Genomic DNA, 20,000 nt, shown 5'->3' on the forward strand with positions numbered 1-20,000 from the left:
GACTGCTGATGACTGGGGCAAAGTCATATTCTCCGATGAAGCCCCTTTCCGATTGTTTGGGGCATCTGGAAAAAGGCTTGTCCGGAGAAGAAAAGGTGAGCGCTACCATCAGTCCTGTGTCATACCAACAGTAAAGCATCCTGACACCATTCATGTGTGGGGTTGCTTCTCATCCAAGGGAGTGGGCTCACTCACAATTCTGCCCAAAAACACAGCCATGAATAAAGAATGGTACCAAAACACCCTCCAACAGCAACTTCTTCCAACAATCCAACAACAGTTTGGTGAAGAACAATGCATTTTCCAGCACGATGGAGCACCGTGCCATAAGGCAAAAGTGATAACTAAGTGGCTCGGGGACCAGAATGTTGAAATTTTGGGTCCATGGCCTGGAAACTCCCCAGATCTTAATCCCATTGAGAACTTGTGGTCAATCCTCAAGAGGCGGGTGGACAAACAAAAACCCACTAATTCTGACAAACTCCAAGAAGTGATTATGAAAGAATGGGTTGCTATCAGTCAGGATTTGGCCCAGAAGTTGATTGAGAGCATGCCCAGTCGAATTGCAGAGGTCCTGAAAAAGAAGGACCAACACTGCAAATACTGACTCTTTGCATAAATGTCATGTAATTGTCGATAAAAGCCTTTGAAACGTATGAAGTGCTTGTAATTATATTTCAGTACATCACAGAAACAACTGAAACAAAGATCTAAAAGCAGTTTAGCAGCAAACTTTTTGAAAACTAATATTTATGTAATTCTCAAAACTTTTGGCCACGACTGTAGGCTACACAATCATGGGGAAGACTGCTGACTTGACAGTTGTCCAAAAGACGACCATTGACACCTTGCACAAGGAGGGCAAGACACAAAAGGTCATTGCAAAAGAGGCTGGCTGTTCACAGAGCTCTGTGTCCAAGCACATTAATAGAGAGGCGAAGGTAAGGAAAAGATGTGGTAGAAACAAGTGTACAAGCAATAGGGATAACCGCACCCTGGAGAGGATTGTGAAACAAAACCCATTCAATGTGGGGGAGATTCACAAAGAGTGGACTGCTGCTGGAGCCAGTGCTTCAAGAACCACTACACACAGACGTATGCAAGACATGGGTTTCAGCTGTCGCACTCCTTGTGTCAAGCCACTCTTGAACAACAGACAGCGTCAGAAGCGTCTCGCCTCAAAAAGGACTGGACTGCTGCTGAGTGGTCCAAAGTTATGTTCTCTGATGAAAGTAAATCAGGGTCCCAGAATCTGGAGGAAGAGAAGAGAGGCACATAATCCACATTGCTTGGGATCCAGTGTAACGTTTCCAAAGGTCAGTGATGGTTTGGGGTGCCATGTCATCTGCTGGTGTTGGTCCACTGTGTTTTCTGAGGTCAAAGGTCAACACAGCCGTATACCAGGAAGTTTTAGAGCACTTCATGCTTCCTGCTGCTGACCAACTTTATGGAGATGCAGATTTCATTTTCCAACAGGACTTGGCACCTGCACACAGTGCCAAAGCTACCAGTACCTGGTTTAAGGACCATGGTATCCCTGTTCTTAACTGACCAGCAAACTCGCCTGACCGTAACCCCATAGAAAATATATGGGGTATTGTGAAGAGGAAGATGTGATATGCCAGACCCAAGAATGCAGAAGAGCTGAAGGCCACTATCAGAGTAACCTGGGCTCTCATAACACCTGAGCAGTGCCACAGACTGATCGACTCCATGCCACGCCGCATTGCTGCAGTCATTCAGCCAAAAGGAGCCACAACTAAGTATTAAGTGCTGTACATGCTCATACTTTTCATGTTGACCAAGATTTCTAAAAATCCTTTCTTTGTATTGGTCTTAAGTAATATTCAAATTTTCTGAGATATTGAATTTTGGATTTTCCTTAGTTGTCAGTTATAATCATCAAAATTAAAAGAAATAAACATTTGAAATATATCAGTCTGTGTGCAATGAATGAATATAATATAGATACAGACGGTTGGTCTGGGAACGCCCCCGGGAACGCCCCGTCATGTGATGTGAATTTAGCCCGTGGGGGAAAACATTGCCTTGGCGCCAATTGAAATACACGGGACAATCATGTCGAAGAGTTGTTGTGTCGTTTTCTGTACCTCCAATAAACTAGCAAATTATAAAATTAAGTTCTACATCCTTCCTAATAAACATACAGAACCGGAAAGGATGACAAAATAGCTACAAGCAATAAGTTGTGAGGATGATCAAGGGAAGTTGTGGAATCCCAAGACTAAGCATGTGTGTGTGTGCAGTCTGCACTCATCACAGTCAGGCTATATTAACATCGTTTTCATTATTAACGTTATCAAAACTGTGTAAGGTTGTTTCAGAAAGTGGCATGCATATATAATTAGCCTTATCATTCTACCCGAAGCTAAACTATGTAACGTTAGCCTAGTGTCGAACATAAACCCACTTAAAAAAGCGTGTGGACACGTAACAACTTAGTGTTGTGTCAGAACTTTTACACTTTCATTCATAAATTCACCCCGTCTGTGTTTGTGAAACGATTGAATCGCGGAATCCAGTCAAAAATAGAACTTGCTGTATAAAGCAGAACGTCACGGAATTTGGCTATTTTTGAATGAATACATCTACATTAGAGCTGTAAAATGAATCAAATATCGATATGGACTAGTGTATATGAATATTAAAGTTAAAAGAGACTACAATTGTTCTACGCGTCTCTGGGAATGAGTGCTCAATATGTGCATTTTTGTCATTCAGATACACACGATGTTCGCAGTGTTTCCCCCCACGTCGACTCCGCCCTCGCCACACCCCCAGCTATGACTAGATGCCGACTGTATGTATACAAGTTTCACTTTTTGAATATAATTAGTAAATTGCTGATGTTCTAATTATATGACCAGCACCGGTGTAGTATCAGTTTACTTTAAATAATCATCTCATTAGTCTTACTGCAGGATTAGTTACTCTGTACTTCAACTAAATGAGAAAAAGAAATGTAGCAGAAATAAAATAAGTTTAAGCTTTTTTATGTTAGTGTTTTTAATTTCAGTTCTTCAGTATATCTTTAGCATGTTTTTATTTTGTATTTTAGCGCTGCCAAATTCAATGTGCAAACTGATGTGATTTAATACATTTCCTGGAGCTGTGAAATATTATTATAATATTTGCAATTTATAAACCAACTCTTAAAAACTACAACACGTGGTGTTAAATTCATTTCCCCCTCCTCTCTGTAACTTTAAGAAAGTGTTCTAATGTAGATAAATGTATGTAAAATATATAACGTTAGGTCTTTTCACTTCATGGTTACACCAAATCACTTTCAGACAGTAAATGAGTGTGTGTGTGTGTGTGTGTGTGTGTGTGTGTGACACCTGTATGCCATTCACTATGAATGCAGTCATAATGCCATACTGTAATAAGGCATTATATGTATATGTTTTTATTAAAAGTAATAAAATCACAGTGACAGTTTGATCCTCTCGCACACATGTGACGTCACTGAGGCAGACGGCTTCGCTCGTGACGTCACGGCGTCTCTGTCACTTCTGAATCATGACCATAGACTGTAGAAAAGATCATGACTCACTCGACTACACACACACACACACACACCAGCGCGGTCCGTTACAAACGACGCGCGCGTTAAACGCGTTCAGCTGTAAAAGCTCGAGTAACGTTACCGTTAAGCGCCTGTGATCAGTGCTGACAGAAAAGATCTCGGACTGCGTCGGAATCCTCGTTACCTGAGCGGGTTTCAGTCTGACTTTCTCCGCTTCTCATCTGAGTCTGACTGACTGAGCGGCTCTCTGACGTCACTTCCGCTCGCCACAATACAAACTCAGCACTAACAGTTCAGTTTCCCTTTCACACACAATTAAAGAATAAAAGAAATCTGGGGAACATTAAAGGTTTGTCTTCATGTAAAAACGAGCGTGTTATTCATAAAACAAGCGTATTCTCTGAAGTTATGTCACATCACTCTTTATGTCGTCTTTATCACACAGCAGAAATAAACCTGACGCTTGTACTGATCCTGACAGTATTTACACGGGTTTAACTTTATCAGGTTTATTGTTGAAGTCAGAGATAAATAAATCAATCAGTTCATTATTTAACACAGCACACGTCCCACTATATGGGGTCAGGTACGTGTGCTCATGTTCTACTCAACAGATATATTGGGGAAACGAGTTTTAGACTAAGGACAGGATTCATATCTAAATGATCACAGCAAACCTGATGGGACAAAGACGCTGTGACAACCTGCCCCGCTGTCTCCTAGTGTGTGTGTGTGTGTGTGTTCTGCAGATGTGCAGCAGTGACTCTTCTTCCTGTGCTTGTTCTACTCTGATGAGTGTTGAGCTGCAGGAACACACACGTGTGTGTGTCTCACACGGGATATTTTAGGGGTTTCTCCCTCCGTCCTGAATTAGAGCTGAGCTCATGTTTCAGCAGCAGTGTGTTTAATCCACTGATAACACCAGCGCTCTCTCTCACACACACACACACACACACACACACACACACACGAGCACACACACACATACACAGCAAATTTCTGGAGTTCAAAAATTAGGAGTTAGGCAAAAAAGTGTGCAAGAGTTCAATTTTGAAGTTTGACTAAAGTTTGTGTTCTGGGATACTCCTTGGCTGTGTTGTATTGTGGAGTTGATTCACTGGTGTTCATGGGAGTTAAATGTTAAGAAAGTGTGCCATGACATGACCCTGGTTCAGCAGCACGGAGGACTGTTCTTCAAAATCTTTGATATTTTCTGACAGGAACACGTTTTGTCGTAGCTGTTACGTTATGTAGGCTAATGTCATGTGGCAAACTGTAAATTGTATTGACGATAGTGATCCTGTCAGAAATAATGATCGACAAATTATACGTCGAATCAATAGATCATTTTAAAAACATCAAAGCATCTGTTTAGGATGTAGACTGCATGGTAAAGATTAGGGGTGTAACGATTCACTCGTTTTCTCGATGCATCGATTACAAACCCTGTCGATTCATATGCATCGATCTTGAAACATTATTTTTGAATCGTGAATCGCCGATCTTGGACAGTAATCGATTCAAAATGCTAAGAATCGAATGAATCGCGATTTCTATAGCGATTTAATGCTTTCAATATGTATACACATTAAATTACTACAAGCACGAATTAATGTAGACCTTGAAGAGTGTTCGTGAATCGTGCCTCTTATCTGTCCTTCACGCGCTCCACTGTTTACCGACTGAGACTGTCACAGGATTGCGCTCGCGCTCCGTTCGTCTCTGACGCAGCTGACGTGTGAAGTAGTATTATACTTTTCTGTAGTTTGTCAATGGCTCGTTTTCGCTCAGAATCATTCGTTGATGGAGAGGAAAAGTTAAATAGAGATGAAGACGTTTTCACACTGAAAGAGAAGCGATCTCGCTCTCATAGACGTGCCAGGCTGTATCTGCAGCTAAACTGAATAAAAGCAGAATAAACTGATGAAACTAAAAAAAAAACACAAACAATTTATGAATGATGCAGTGCTAATTGACATTTATTACAGTACAGAAACTATTAAGTATATTTTCTACCTTATTCTGTGCAGAAAATTTAAATAATTGCTAATTAAATGTAGCCTAGTATATAAAACAATCATAAAATTGCCATTAGGAAAAAAATATCGATTACAAATGATTGATTATTGTCCAGCAGTGTATTTGATTTATTACAGCTAATTAAAATTAATTAAAAAAGTTACTTGTAAAAAATAATTCCTTGTAAAAAAAATAAAATAAATAAATAAATAAATAATAATAATTATTATTATTATTATATAGGCTACATACATAAAATGATTGTATTTGACATTTCTGTCACTTCTGAAATTATGGCTACGCCCCTGGTGTGACAAAATGTTAGCTTATACATATTACTCTTAAAGCCCTTTTTTAAAAACTTGGCTTACATACATTTTTACGTATGCCATGTCGCATCATTAAACTAGCATTTAACAATGGACAAAAGGTTTTTTTTTTTATAACCTATGGTTCTCTAACCATAAATGCTACTGTAATTTGCCCCCTGACTAAGCATTTAAAGAATTTAGTAGAAGCATTTAAATAATCCCGTGAATGCACTTAAAGAATGCAGAATCGAATCGTTATAATCGAATCGAATCGAATTTAATTGTGAATCGAATCGAATTGTTCTAAATTTGCAAAAATCGTTCTTGAATCGAATCGAAAACCTATGAATCGTAATCGAATCGAATCGCTGCCTTCCCAAAGATTCACAGCCCTAGTAAAGATTTATTTTAATGCGGATCCCACACTGTTGCGTTAAACAGTGAAGCTCTGTTGTGCGTTCGAGATCATTTCTAGGAGTCGGTGAGGCATTTCCTCTTCTTTCTTGTGTGACTGAAATCTAAGATAAGTTTACTACACTGACCTGCAGCTCTACACTAATGTACTTTACTCACATGAAGATGTTCTGCAGTTTAAATGCACTTTAACTGTCTGTAACATTGCCTAATGTTTTTCTTTTAAACTGCAGTGTACCCTGCTAATACGATACATTTTGAGCAGAGAAAGTGTAGGCCTGTCATTTTTTAAAGTGTAACAGCCATGATAAATACTTCTGAGAGAGCGTGATCTTCAGCTTACACACACATATATATACATCTTCAAAGTATGTTTTTATTACCTACGGATATCACAAACTGCTTTGTTTTGAACTCTCTCTCTCAACAGACACGGAAGAGAAGACAATGCTGAATAAAGTCGTAGTTTTTGCTATTTTTGGACCAAAATGTATTTTCGATGCTTCTAAATATTCTAACTGCCCCTCTGATGTCACATGGACTACTTTGATGATGTTTTTCTTATCTTTCTGGACATGGACAGTAGACCGTACACACAGACGTCGTAAAGGTAACAAGGTCCACTCTGCAGTAACTGCACCTAAAGTTATTTTATGTACTTTATATGAAAAGCTAACATTAAAACAGTTTTACGAAAAATTAGATATCCATTATGACTGTAGATCATGACCAATTTCTCTCTCTCTCTCTCTCTCTTTTTTTAAACCGTTCTAGTCTAGATTAAAACTAGTTCAGGCAACACCAAAACCTGGGCTCTGCACATTTCCTTCTGTCATGTGTTTCTTGAATATTTCATAATCGGTGTGTATTGGCAGGCGAAGTACAATGAGGCAAGCATTGGCCTCTGGAAGAATGTTTCCATCTTGATGGAGAAACTCTATTTGTGGGTGTTGGGGGAAACCCAGCGGTGGCACTGTGGAGGCTCCAGAGTGACTGCATTACACTCCCCTTCTGCAAAACATGTAGCGCAGTGGTTCCCAACCTTTTTCAGCTCGCGGCCCACACAACCAAACACATATGTTTGCGCGGCCCACTGCAAAAAATTAACTGACCCCGCTATTGTTGGGTTAATAACTTAGTACTCAGAAGCTAGATTGTTAACTGTATTGATTAAATGAAATAGGGCTGTGCGATATGGACAAAAAAAAAACCTATCGCGATTTCTTTGATTAATTTTGTGATTGTGACACACACAGATATGCTTTTACAGTCATAAATGCATTCAGGATTAATTTGAAACATATTTCCAAAAGAAAACCAATTAGAGTTTTATCAAAAAGTTGTAACGTCTTCAGAACAGACATAAGTCAAAATAATCACTATAGTAAAGATGTAACAAAATGTATAGACTTATGGCAAAAAATAAATAAATCCGTTAACATGGGCTCGGACAAAAGGCGCATCACAGACAGTGTGTGAACCTGGAGTAGGCATATTCCCAGTCTGTTCTGTTCTCGCGCTAGCCGCGCTGCATTCTGATTGGATCATCAGATAGTATACTGCGGGAGGTCAGGGCGGCGGAAAATCCTGCTATAAAGAGATTTAGAAATCACGCTCGCTCAAATCGTGATTTTATGGCGATTTCTATTAATCACACAGCCCTAGAATGGACTGGAAATGAACAGAAGAGAACTCGGGCTAGCACCGCTCAGCAAAATGGGAAAACCAGATCCAGACAGAGCTCAGCAGCAAGCAGTCAGGAGGGAACACAACCATTTATGCATGTTTGAATTTGTTGTTTATTTTTAAACCAATCAGCGAGCTTGAATAGTGGAAGCATGGTAACAGTTTAATATTTCTTTTTTGTTATTTAATTATAATCAAGGTGAAATCAATGTGCCAGAGTCTGGAGGAAGACTGGGGAGAAGGAAATGCCAAAATGCCTGAAGTCCAGTGTCAAGTACCCCCAGTCAGTGATGGTCTGGGGTGCCATGTCAGCTGCTGGTGTTGGTCCACTGTGTTTTATCAAGGGCAGGGTCAATGCAGCTAGCTATCAGGAGATTTTGGAGCACTTCATGCTTCTATCTGCTGAAAAGCTTTATGGAGATGAAGATTTCGTTTTTCAGCACGACCTGGCACCTGCTCACAGTGCCAAAACCACTGGTAAATGGTTTACTGACCATGGTATTACTGTGCTCAATTGGCCTGCCAACTCTCCTGACCTGAACCCCATAGAGAATCTGTGGGATATTGTGAAGAGAAAGTTGAGAGACGCAAGACCCAACACTCTGGATGAGCTTAAGGCCGCTATCGAAGCATCCTGGGCCTCCATAACACCTCAGCAGTGCCACAGGCTGATTGCCTCCATGCCACGCCGCATTGAAGCAGTCATTTCTGCAAAAGGATTCCCCACCAAGTATTGAGTGCATAACTGAACATAATTATTTGACTTTTTTTGTATTAAAAACACTTTTCTTTTATTGGTCGGATGAAATATGCTAATTTTTTGAGACAGGCATTTTGGGTTTTCATGAGCTGTATGCCAAACTCAACAGTATTAAAACAATTAAAGACCTGAAATATTTCAGTTGGTGTGCAATGAATCTAAAATATATGAAAGTTTAATTTTTATCATTACATTATGGAAAATAATGAACTTTATCACAATATGCTAATTTTTTGAGAAGGACCTGTAGTTATGATAACATCTAACTGCAAGATTTCTAGATTCTAGAAAAATTCAAGTTGTTTGTTCTACACAATGGTCAAAATGTACATTTGCTTTCTCTAAATCGGTCACTGATTTTTAAGATTTTCGGTTTTTCACTATTTGATTATTATCAGAGGCTTAAAAGGTACACTACATAACTTTGGCACTCTAGCGATTAATAAAACTGCATTGTCTTGTGCAGTAACACTAGCGGGAGATATTTCTCTCTGTTTATGTATATAACAAGTCATGCAGGTAATGGCTTACACCACAGGGGTTAGCGTCCCATTTGGATCAACACAGTCTGAATATAAACACTTACTATAGTCATAGTGATTCATGATAAGAGACATGCAGTCTTGAAGATGGATTCATGATGTACTTGCTCAATATATCAATTTGAACTAAAAAAAAAAAAAGTTACCTAAAGCTTCCAAAAACCATAGTGTACCTGTAACATTACATCAAATCATGACATACTTTCAACATCTATCAACCAGTCTCTCCAGTGGCATATGGTCTGGTTTTCTCTAGCCCTCCTGTTGCTGCCTTGTGGGGAGAAGTTTACATTAAAAAGACTGCAGAGGTCCTTTGCCTGGAGGGGCTTCTCATCACTGACGAACATGTCATAAAACAATGCTGAATTTTTCTGCATCTCATCCAGAAAACCAAGAGTTTGTAACCCTTCTGAAAACCTGTGTAACAAGCATAGCATTCAAAATAAGTGTCAAGCCAATGATGCTTATATAATGATGCTTATATATAGTTTCAGGAAAGGAAAGGCACTGTTACTGTCCCAAGGCAGCTTGCAGTCTTCCATTCACAAAGAACTCCACAGCCGACTGGACAAGAGAGTTCTTTTCTGTCAGGCTTGATACATATCTCAAGGCACCAATGATACTTAAACTGTCTGCTGCCTCTGTAATGGCACAATTTGCCTCCAGAACAGTTGTTGCTTCCTGTTCCAAAAAAGCTATTTAACAAATGTGTGTGTGTGTGTGGGTGGGGGTTGGTAAAACAAGTATTAACTGGTTAACTTTAATTTCAATTCTTAAGCATCCCGTCACCTTGATTAGTTGCTCCCTCAATGTATGATCTCCAACCTCATCCATCAAGGCAGGGGATGTTGGAATACCACAGATCTGCTGAAAAAGCCTTTCAGAGAAGAAATGTGGGCCAACTCCTCCATGGACAACACACACAGCAATCATCTTCCCAATTAGTGTGTATAACCTAGTCTGCAAAGCTAAAGTAAAGAAAAGAAGAAAACTTCATATTAGAGATTTCTATAGAACAATTATTTATGTTTTTAAAAAGTTACAAAATTTCCCCTTTGTATTTGGATTCAAGTGATCTGATCATAAGTGGACAGGTAAAAAAAAACTGTCATCCTTTTTTTTCTAATGTAACATAGTGATGCACACAGTCCTGAAATTATAGACCTTTACAAATCCAAACAAGTGATAAAGAGAATTTATGCAGGGCTTTAAGCTTACTTTTATTTGTAGGAGCGCTTGTGGAGCACAGAAAACAAAATTCAGGAGCACCTTCTGAACAATAATCAATTAATCATTTAAGAGGTAATATTTGACTCCCTAAAGTGATTTACAAGGGGCATTTTTGTAACTTTTTAATGTAACCTTATTGAAAGTATGTCATCTTATTTTATTCAAAAGCGTATATTTATAAGCTTTTTTCAAAATGTCTATAAAAAAAACAGAAGTTATTTTGCTGATCAAAAACGATAAGTATTAACAAAAATCATTTGCACTACAGAGGTGGCACAGAAGAACTCAAAAGTGGCATGTAGGTATATTTACAGACATTTAATGAGGCTCAGAGGTGGCATGAGTGCAATTAAACTCATAAATTCCTGTTTAGAATAATGTTTTAAATATAAAACTGACTGTCTTTATGAATGGGTAATTGAATCACTGACTAACTAGATTCATTTAAAAACAGTCAGTATTTTGTTTTGGCAGGTGTACTGACCTTGAGTGTCAAGAGCCAAACTCCAATCTTTCTCATGGCCCTGGAAAATATTTGACTGATGGATGGCTCGCATCAACAGCCGCATGTATTCTCTTGACGGGCCACCTTCATCCACTGCCCCTTCACCATTCTGCTCAGCATCAACAAAAATGATATCCAGTTTTGCTTCTGGGTTAAATCTTCGCCGCTTGAATGCTTGTAGACTGCACTGCAGTATGTTTTCTCTGCATATGTTGATTTGGTTCGCTGTTGGGCAGAGGTTTCCATCCACTTTACTTGTAGGTCAACCCTACAAAAGATATAGATCGGACAGGTTTCAGTCAAATGCTGAACACTTTTGTATGTTTTCAAATATTGCTAGTTGCATAAAGACCCTTTCAGACATGTAGAGACTTCCGAGGACAAAGCATTTGCTGGCGGCTTTGGAGACATATGTGACAGAAACCACTGCCTACAGGATGTATGCATGTACAGCTATGCAACAAATTTGAGAAAAGTTTAACCAATAGGAGTGAAGACTGTCATTATAGCTCTCATGTAAACCCATCTCAGGTCTTTGCAATTCTACTGTTCTATGAGTTGTCTGTAAAGCACAAACATGAATGTAATAAAAGGATGTATGGAATGCGCACTGTAGGCAGTCTTATTTTGTGTTCTACTATACTGCAATCTAACATTTTTTCTTTGTAAAAAGGCACTACACAGGCATCTTTAAATGGTGTGCTCATCTCTTACCTCTTTTTACATTTTAAAATTTTTTATTGAAATTTTTAAAGTGTTGATTCCATTGCCTGTGACTTGTTTTTTGTGTGAATGGCCTCTGTGAGTTTGATTCATACATTAATAGTTCTTGTTAAATATATGATGCAAAGAGCAGTATAGCACTGCTGTAGTTAATGTTAACACATTAAAATGATTAAGAACAAAAAAATTAATTGTCTTTAAGTCACATCATTCATCTGGTTCATTTCAGTACAGAGACTAGCGACAAAGTTGCTGTATGTGTGGATGCAACTAAAGTCCTTTGAATAAAAAAGTGCATAAAATATTTTTTTAAGAATTACTAGTGACTTATAGGAACATACTCATCTGTAGGTGCCACAAAGTTAAGAGGGGAATCCTGGTGGGAAAGAGTAGGGGAAACAGACCTCTCTTGATTTGTAAGATCAATGACTGATGACTGGGGAGATAGAGGACTAAGTGGTGACTGGTCTTCAAGGAAAATGTCTGATTCCTGCTCAGAGGCTAGTGCAACTAGAGTCTGGGCAAAGGAAGGAACAACAGGAGAATGGGCAGAGGGCAGAGCTATTAGAGGGTGGACAGAGGGTGGAGCCACCAGAGTGTGGGCAGAGGGCGGAGTCACCAGAGTGTGGGCAGAGGGCGGAGCCATTAGAGGGTGGACAGAGGGCGGAGCCATTAGAGGGCGGACAGAGGGCAGAGTCACCAGAGGGTGGACAGAGGGCGGAGCCATTAGAGGGTGGACAGAGGGTGGAGCCACCAGAGGGTGGACAGAGGGCGGAGCTATTAGAGGGTGGACAGAGGGTGGAGCCACCAGAGTGTGGGCAGAGGGCGGAGTCACCAGAGTGTGGGCAGAGGGCGGAGCCACCAGAGGGTGGACAGAGGGCGGAGCCATTAGAGGGTGGAGCCACCAGAGTGTGGGCAGAGGGCGGAGTCACCAGAGGGTGGACAGAGGGCGGAGTCACCAGAGGGTGGACAGAGGGCGGAGCCATTAGAGGGTGGACAGAGGGCGGAGCCATTAGAGGGTGGACAGAGGGCGGAGCTATTAGAGGGTGGACAGAGGGTGGAGCCACCAGAGTGTGGGCAGAGGGCGGAGTCACCAGACTGTGGGCAGAGGGCGGAGCCACCAGAGGGTGGACAGAGGGCGGAGCCATTAGAGGGTGGACAGAGGGCGGAGCTATTAGAGGGTGGACAGAGGGTGGAGCCACCAGAGTGTGGGCAGAGGGCGGAGTCACCAGAGTGTGGGCAGAGGGCGGAGCCACCAGAGGGCGGAGCCATTAGAGGGTGGACAGAGGGCGGAGCCATTAGAGGGTGGACAGAGGGTGGAACAACTGGAGCTTGGACTGACGACAGAGTTTCTAGTGGCTGGGTAAAGTTTATCGGGTCACAATGTATTTCCTGCAATGAAAAGGACAAAAATACAACAATAAAAAAAACTATGAATTAATTACTAATGCTAGGTTACAAATATCAATTTCTCAATTTAAAATAATTCTCATTTTGAAATACTTTAAAAAAAACAGGCAGGCAATAACATGTATAAACAAACCCTAATAATGCTTAACCACCTGTCATTGTGGCCTCTGACTTCATAGGTGACATTTTTTTGCAAAACAATTTATATATTGTTTTATTTCAATATGGCCCATTTTATCAGTTCGCAATTAAGCATGTGTCTGACAAGTGTGTTTAAGTTAGTGATGTGTCGTTCGTGAACGAATCGTTCTTTTTGAACGAATCTTTTAGGTGAACGAATCGTTCTCGTTCACGTAATCCACTGACTCATATTTGTCGTTCAGTGAAGTTCCTCCCTCCACAGCAGCGCGGCGCTATTAGCAGCGCATGCGCAGCTCAGTGAACCGGGTAACAACCATTTCATCCTGTCAAAGAGTTACTCAACCTCGAGCCAATAGCCTTCGAGTATGAGATGTGACAGAGCATGTGATTTGTTGAATGTAGTGAACGAATACGCCCTTCATTGAACGAGTTTCATATGAGTCTGAACTAGATCTAGAGATCTTATCGTTCGTGAACGAAATGACTGAACTGATACATCTCGTTCGTGAATGAAATGAACTGGTACATAGCTTATCTCGTTCGTGAACGAAATGAATGAGCCTAAACATTTAGCATGTCAATCTCGCAAAATGCAAAGCGCATTGCACATACGCTTGTTTTGATATTTAGCAACTCCACGTTTAATCCCAGATTTATGAATGTGAATATATAATATACAAACTGTCTGACCAAACAATTAAAATGCTAATTAGGCAAGAAAACCTTGTGCTTTGTTCATCTGAACAACTTAATTAGACTTTATATATTGAATGCGATTATACACACATTTTAATAAAGCCAGATCAGTTGTTGTAACCAGTGAATACGTTCGACTTAAGACATAACACATATACACTCTTTTTTTGCCACCTGCTGTCTTATTTTGTGTAATACGAAGAAATGGTCACTGAATGAATCAGTGAACGATTCTGAACGAATCATTTTGGTGAACGAACTGAAAATGAACGAATCTCTAGAAAGAATCATAATTTCCACCACTAGTTTAAGTTCTAATTCTTCAAGCGCCCAACGGAGCAGTATCAAGGTCTCCCTGACCTGTGCTCATTGGTGCCATTACCAGCCAGAAAACATAGAAGTGATGCACAATTTAAATTTCATCAAAAGAAAATAGTTTGCAGGGCAGAAAGAAACCCTATACCCAAACCTATTAATAGTCAAAGTCAAAGTCACCTTTATTTATATAGTGCTTTAAACAAAATACATTGCGTCAAAGCAACTGAACAACATTCATTAGGAAAACAGTGTCAATAATGCAAAATGATAGTTAAAGGCAGTTCATCATTGAATTCAGTTATGTCATCTCTGTTCAGTTAAATAGTGTCTGTGCATTTATTTGCAATCAAGTCAACGATATCGCTGTAGATGAAGTGTCCCCAACTAAGCAAGCCAGAGGCGACAGCGGCAAGGAACCGAAACTCCATCGGTGACAGAATGGAGAAAAAAACCTTGGGAGAAACCAGGCTCAGTTGGGGGCCAGTTCTCCTCTGACCAGACGAAACCAGTAGTTCAATTCCAGGCTGCAGCAAAGTCAGATTGTGCAGAAGAATCATCTGTTTCCTGTGGTCTTGTCCTGGTGCTCCTCTGAGAAAAGGTCTTTACAGGGGATCTGTATCTGGGGCTCTAGTTGTCCTGGTCTCCGCTGTCTTTCAGGGATGTAGAGGTCCTTTCTAGGTGCTGATCCAGCATCTGGTCTGGATACGTACTGGATCCGGGTGACTGCAGTGACCCTCTGATCTGGACACAGACTGGATCTGGTGGCCACGGTGACCTCGGAATAAGAGAGAAACAGCCAAATATTAGCGTAGATGCCATTCTTCTAATGATGTAGCAAGTACATAGGTTGTTATGGGAAGTGTTTCCGGTTCCGGTTTACCTAATTAATGCAGCCTAAAAATCCTTTAACGGATTTGGATAATAAAAAGCATATTAGTATGTTATGTGTAAGCCAGGTTAAAGAGATGGGTCTTTAATCTAGATTTAAACTGCAAGAGTGTGTCTGCCTCCAGAACAATGTTAGGTAGGTTATTCCAGAGTTTAGGCGCCAAATAGGAAAAGGATCTGCCGCCTGCAGTTGATTTTGATATTCTAGGTATTATCAAATTGCCTGAGTTTTGAGAACGTAGCGGACGTAGAGGATTATAATGTAAAAGGAGCTCATTCAAATACTGAGGTGCTAAACCATTCAGGGCTTTATAAGTAATAAGCAATATTTTAAAATCTATGCGATGCTTGATAGGGAGCCAGTGCAGTGTTGACAGGACCGGGCTAATATGGTCATACTTCCTGGTTCTAGTAAGAACTCTTGCTGCTGCATTTTGGACTAGCTGTAGTTTGTTTACTAAGCGTGCAGAACAACCACCCAATAAAGCATTACAATAATCTAACCTTGAGGTCATAAATGCATGGATTAACATTTCTGCATTTGACATTGAGAGCATAGGCCCTAATTTAGATATATTTTTGAGATGGAAAAATGCAGTTTTACAAATGCTAGAAACGTGGCTTTCATACTAATAATAACATTTAATCAGTGCTTTAATTTTTTAAGCAGTAAATGATGCTGTCAGGGCAAAAACTCAAACACTGCATATGGTCAAATGAAAATCATGATTAAAAAGACCTCTTGTAAGTAAAGTAAAACTGCTATGTTAATTTACCAGATTATCCAAAGATGACATCCAAAGGACATATAAAGTAGACGATGGTTTTATGCTGTGATCTGCAATTGACCCAGTAGAAATGCTCTCAACATCTTTTGAAGATGCAGCTTCCCTGACCTTAAAAACTTCACTGGCCATTTCGTCTTGTCCAATAAAATCAAACATGACCTGAATATACAAGAACCAAGATGGCAACAGAGCCAATGACAAATCTCTTTGTTCTCCTTTACACAGAACCTCTTACCTGAATTGGCTCAGACATGATGAATTTCCTCTTATTTACATATCCATTTGGATATTTGAATTTCAAAACCTCTCCATCTAGGGGTTCCACACGGGTAGCCATTCGCTGACATCTTTCCTCAATGGCCTAAAAAAAAAAAAATATATATATATATATATATATATATATATATATTCACACAAGAAAAACACTTTAAATAAAATAAAATAAAAAATATAGTGGCAGCACCAACCTTTGTCCGCCTTTCTTCCAAAACCTCATAGCAGTGCCTCCTCCTTTCCTGTAAATACCAAAATATTTTTAAGACACATTTTTCAAACTCAGTGTATAACAATAACAAAGAATACATTGGCTCACTGCACTGTAAATGTATTTGTACTGTCATAAAATTATAAGTTATTTGTACTGTCAACTAGCAAAAAAATGTTCCCTGTGCAGAAACATCACAGTAAGATTTAAAGCTGCAGTCCATAACTTTTTTGTGTTTAACATTTACAAAATTTCTATAATAAGCCAGTACACCATGAATCAATTTTCCAAACAATGTTTTTGGCTTGTCCTGAATCACTACGGTACACCTGTAATAAGTGTTTATATTCAGACTATTTAGACTGGTTTGGGTAGGTACTGCTGCGGAGTAGCCCAGTACCTGCGTAATTTGCCATAGACATAAAAAGAGAAGTAGCTCCAGCTACAGTGTTCTTCCGCAAGATGCACGAAGTCCAAAAGTTATGGACTGCAGCTTTAATTGAAAGCAAAGAATGTGAACTAAAATGTAACCTTTTAAAGGGGTCCTATTATGTTTTTTCACTTTTTCAACTTTAGTTAGTCTGTAATGATGCTGTTTGAGCATACGAAAGATCTGCAAAGTTACAAAGCTCAAAGTCCAATTCAAAAGGAGATATTTTATTTAACAGAAATCACTTTTCAGAAAGTACAACGAATGACTCGTTTGGACTAAAACGCATATTTTCCGGGATTTGTGATATCACAGATATTGACATATGGGACAAGACCTGGTTGAGCTGCACTAGAGAAGGTTATTGAGTGTTAATACTGTGTCAGAGACACGCTAGGTTTCCCAAGACAGACAAATTTAGAGTAGTTACAATCATCTGGGTTTAAATCACGCTCAGATTGATTTGATTCTGACAATATTTACACTGAGGCTGGCATTACATTTCCCGAGCAGGCACCAAGTGCTGCCAATCACAACACACACTTGCCCAACTAACCAATCACAGCACATTTCGTATTTCAGAAGGCGGGCCTTCATTTAATGCAGGAACTCTTCGAGCTGTTCATGCCAGACTGGGGAGAGAGGTGTTTTAATAATGTAAAATATGTGAAAAATAATGTGTTTTTCGAACAACCTAGTATGAGAACCTGTTCCAGTTCACCCCCAAAACTAAATCAAGACTTTGTAAAAGAGCATAATAAGACCCCTTTAAATGTACATTAAGGTTAAATTAAAATCCAATTCTACTTGTCATATCATAAAGAAATGGATCTTTCATTTGAGTATTGTGCCTTTGTTCTGCAAAGTCATACCTGCAAAACTTCAGCTCGTGGGACAATACAGAGCCTGCTTTTGCCAACTGCTTTTTTTAAATCCCTCATAGAATTTACATGAAGTTTTTGGATCTTGCGTCCTTTGCCTGCTCTTGCCAAATGGAAACCTATTAAGTTTAAACTCACATTTGGGTAGCACTGGCAGACAAAGTTATTTAATTCAGACAGAGTCCAATTTAGCGGAATTTTTGATCTTTGGGTTCCTGTCCCAGATGTTTCCTGCACTGGTCTACCTATAAAATTGAATGTACATATTAACAACATAAAACAAAAAAACAGAGCTCATCAATTGATCATACACTGTAGCAAAACCTGAGGTTATGTAAAATGCAGATCACTATCAAGTTTGGTTAACAATAAAAACACTTGCTGCTACAGAGTTTTTCCTGCATTTAAAATATTGATCAATATTAATCTTTGTCCCTTTTAATAGCTGACTGCTGCATTAAGATTTTCACATTAAGTAATAGACAGCTTTTGTGATTCTAATGCCACTGTCCCAACAGTGATTACTTTTTATTTCATGAATATACAGAATAAATTATTATTACAAAAGGTTTATTTCCATATATTTTGGAATTGCTAGCCCAGTAGCTCTTTTAAGCCCAGGAAAAAACCTATTTTATCTTTAACATTCTTATGTATCAACTATACATTTACCTAAACCCAACTTTGCAAACCATTCAAGCTCTGTTGTAGAGGGTAAAACCTCAATATCTGGGCCAGGAAGGAGGAAAAGGTGGGTCTACCAGACAGCATTTTCCTACCTCCCCGGTGTTCCTGGCATACATGCAGAAGTACACAGTTAAATAAAATCATGACCACTGGTAGTTAACTAATATCATAGTCACTGTTAATTATGCTAATACTAACTTAGCACACCCCAACTTACTGCGAAGTTGATGCACCTGACACCGGAAAAGGCGTCTAGTTGAAGAAAGTAGGTCATCATTATTGTTATTTGAAAGCTCTCATCTGGCTCTTGAAATTGTATTAAAAACTCTGCCAGTTATAACTACATTATTCTTACAACAGCCAACTTTAAAAAATGGATGTAAATTACTTCGGGATACGATAAGGAGTTAACGTTAATCCACCAGCAAAACAAAAAGCCAGCATTCTGACAAATATAGGTAGTCCTAATTTCCTCTCAGACAATCTAGGAGTTAATTGACATTAACGCAAAACAGGCCCGTGATTTGCGTTAGCAAATAATACAGTTATAATTCAAGTGTTAATAACGTAACGTTATACAATTATTTTTACAGTCATTTTCGTACCTGTAAAAGATCAATCCAGAGTATGCAAGTCGTCAGACTTCTTTGGCGCGCTCCTGAAGACCGGTGTGTTTTGAAATGGCATATGCCTATTGGTTGGCAAGAAAGAAAAGGCGGGGATTAGCAAAGGGTGATTTGAATACACTATTAAGATATCTTTTTTTTTTTGACTGGGCAGAATGTTTATTCAAGATATCTCTATTGAGATTTGTCCTAGTCACAAAGCTAAATGCAGATATCTACAAAGAAAGATCTTCCTAGTCAAAAATCTGATTTGGATATCCATAATTAAATTGCAGATATCTTTAAATGGGTTTTGACTAGTCATAATTCAAATTCAAGATATCTACAACTGTAATTTGACTAGTCATAAATGAATTGCAGATATCTACAAATGTATTGTGGATATCTTTAAAAAAATAATAATTAAAAATATCTTAAATTGTATTTTGACTAGGCAAATCATATTTAAAGATATCTTGAATTGGGATTACGACTAGTCAAAACTCATTTGAAGATATCTCTAACTGAATTATCACTAGCCAAATTGTAATTTGAGATATCTTTAATTAGAGTTTTGACTAGACAAATCATATTTAAAGATATCTTGAATTGGAATTACGACTAGTCAAAACTCATTTGAAGATATCTGCAAATATTTTTCAATGGAAGTCAATGGAAGATTATGACTAGTCGCAATAGCATTGTAGATATCTGGAATGTGTATTATTACTAGTCAAAATTAAATTGTAGATATCTTCAATGCATATTACGACTAGTCATAATCACATTGTAGATATATTAATCCCAATTACGACGAGTCATAAATGCAATATAGATATCTTGAATTACAATTGCCCCTATCTGAAATTATATTAATCGATAGTCAAAACAACGTTTTAAATGATAAAACGGCTTGCGATAGATATCTGTAA

General features: G+C 38.9%; 2 protein-coding genes and 1 long non-coding RNA gene across 8 annotated transcripts in view; 1 reads left to right on the top strand and 2 right to left on the bottom strand.

The window, feature by feature from the left end:
• The window catches only part of LOC132099228 (protein kinase C and casein kinase substrate in neurons protein 2-like), a 31,683-nt gene extending 27,870 nt beyond the window's left edge, over window positions 1–3,813 (bottom strand). For 4 of the 6 annotated variants that reach the window (XM_059505670.1, XM_059505669.1, XM_059505671.1 and 1 more), the window contains exon 1: window positions 3,672–3,774. The gene's annotated coding sequence lies outside the window, so the exon portion shown is untranslated. Of the gene's footprint in view, window positions 1–3,671 lie in introns of all 6 variants that reach the window. The other 2 variants (XM_059505668.1, XM_059505672.1) reach the window with 2 other exon arrangements.
• The window catches only part of LOC132099226 (T-complex protein 1 subunit beta-like), a 90,359-nt gene that overhangs the window by 65,169 nt on the left and 5,190 nt on the right, over window positions 1–20,000 (bottom strand). The gene's annotated exons all lie outside the window — the stretch shown is intronic.
• LOC132099233 (uncharacterized) lies at window positions 789–1,291 on the top strand. Its single transcript, XR_009423076.1, has 2 exons — window positions 789–941; window positions 1,004–1,291. It is a non-coding gene; the product is annotated as an uncharacterized LOC132099233 (long non-coding RNA).

This window comes from Carassius carassius, chromosome 22 (assembly GCF_963082965.1).
Source record: "Carassius carassius chromosome 22, fCarCar2.1, whole genome shotgun sequence".
NCBI classification, from domain to species: Eukaryota; Metazoa; Chordata; class Actinopteri; order Cypriniformes; family Cyprinidae; genus Carassius; species Carassius carassius.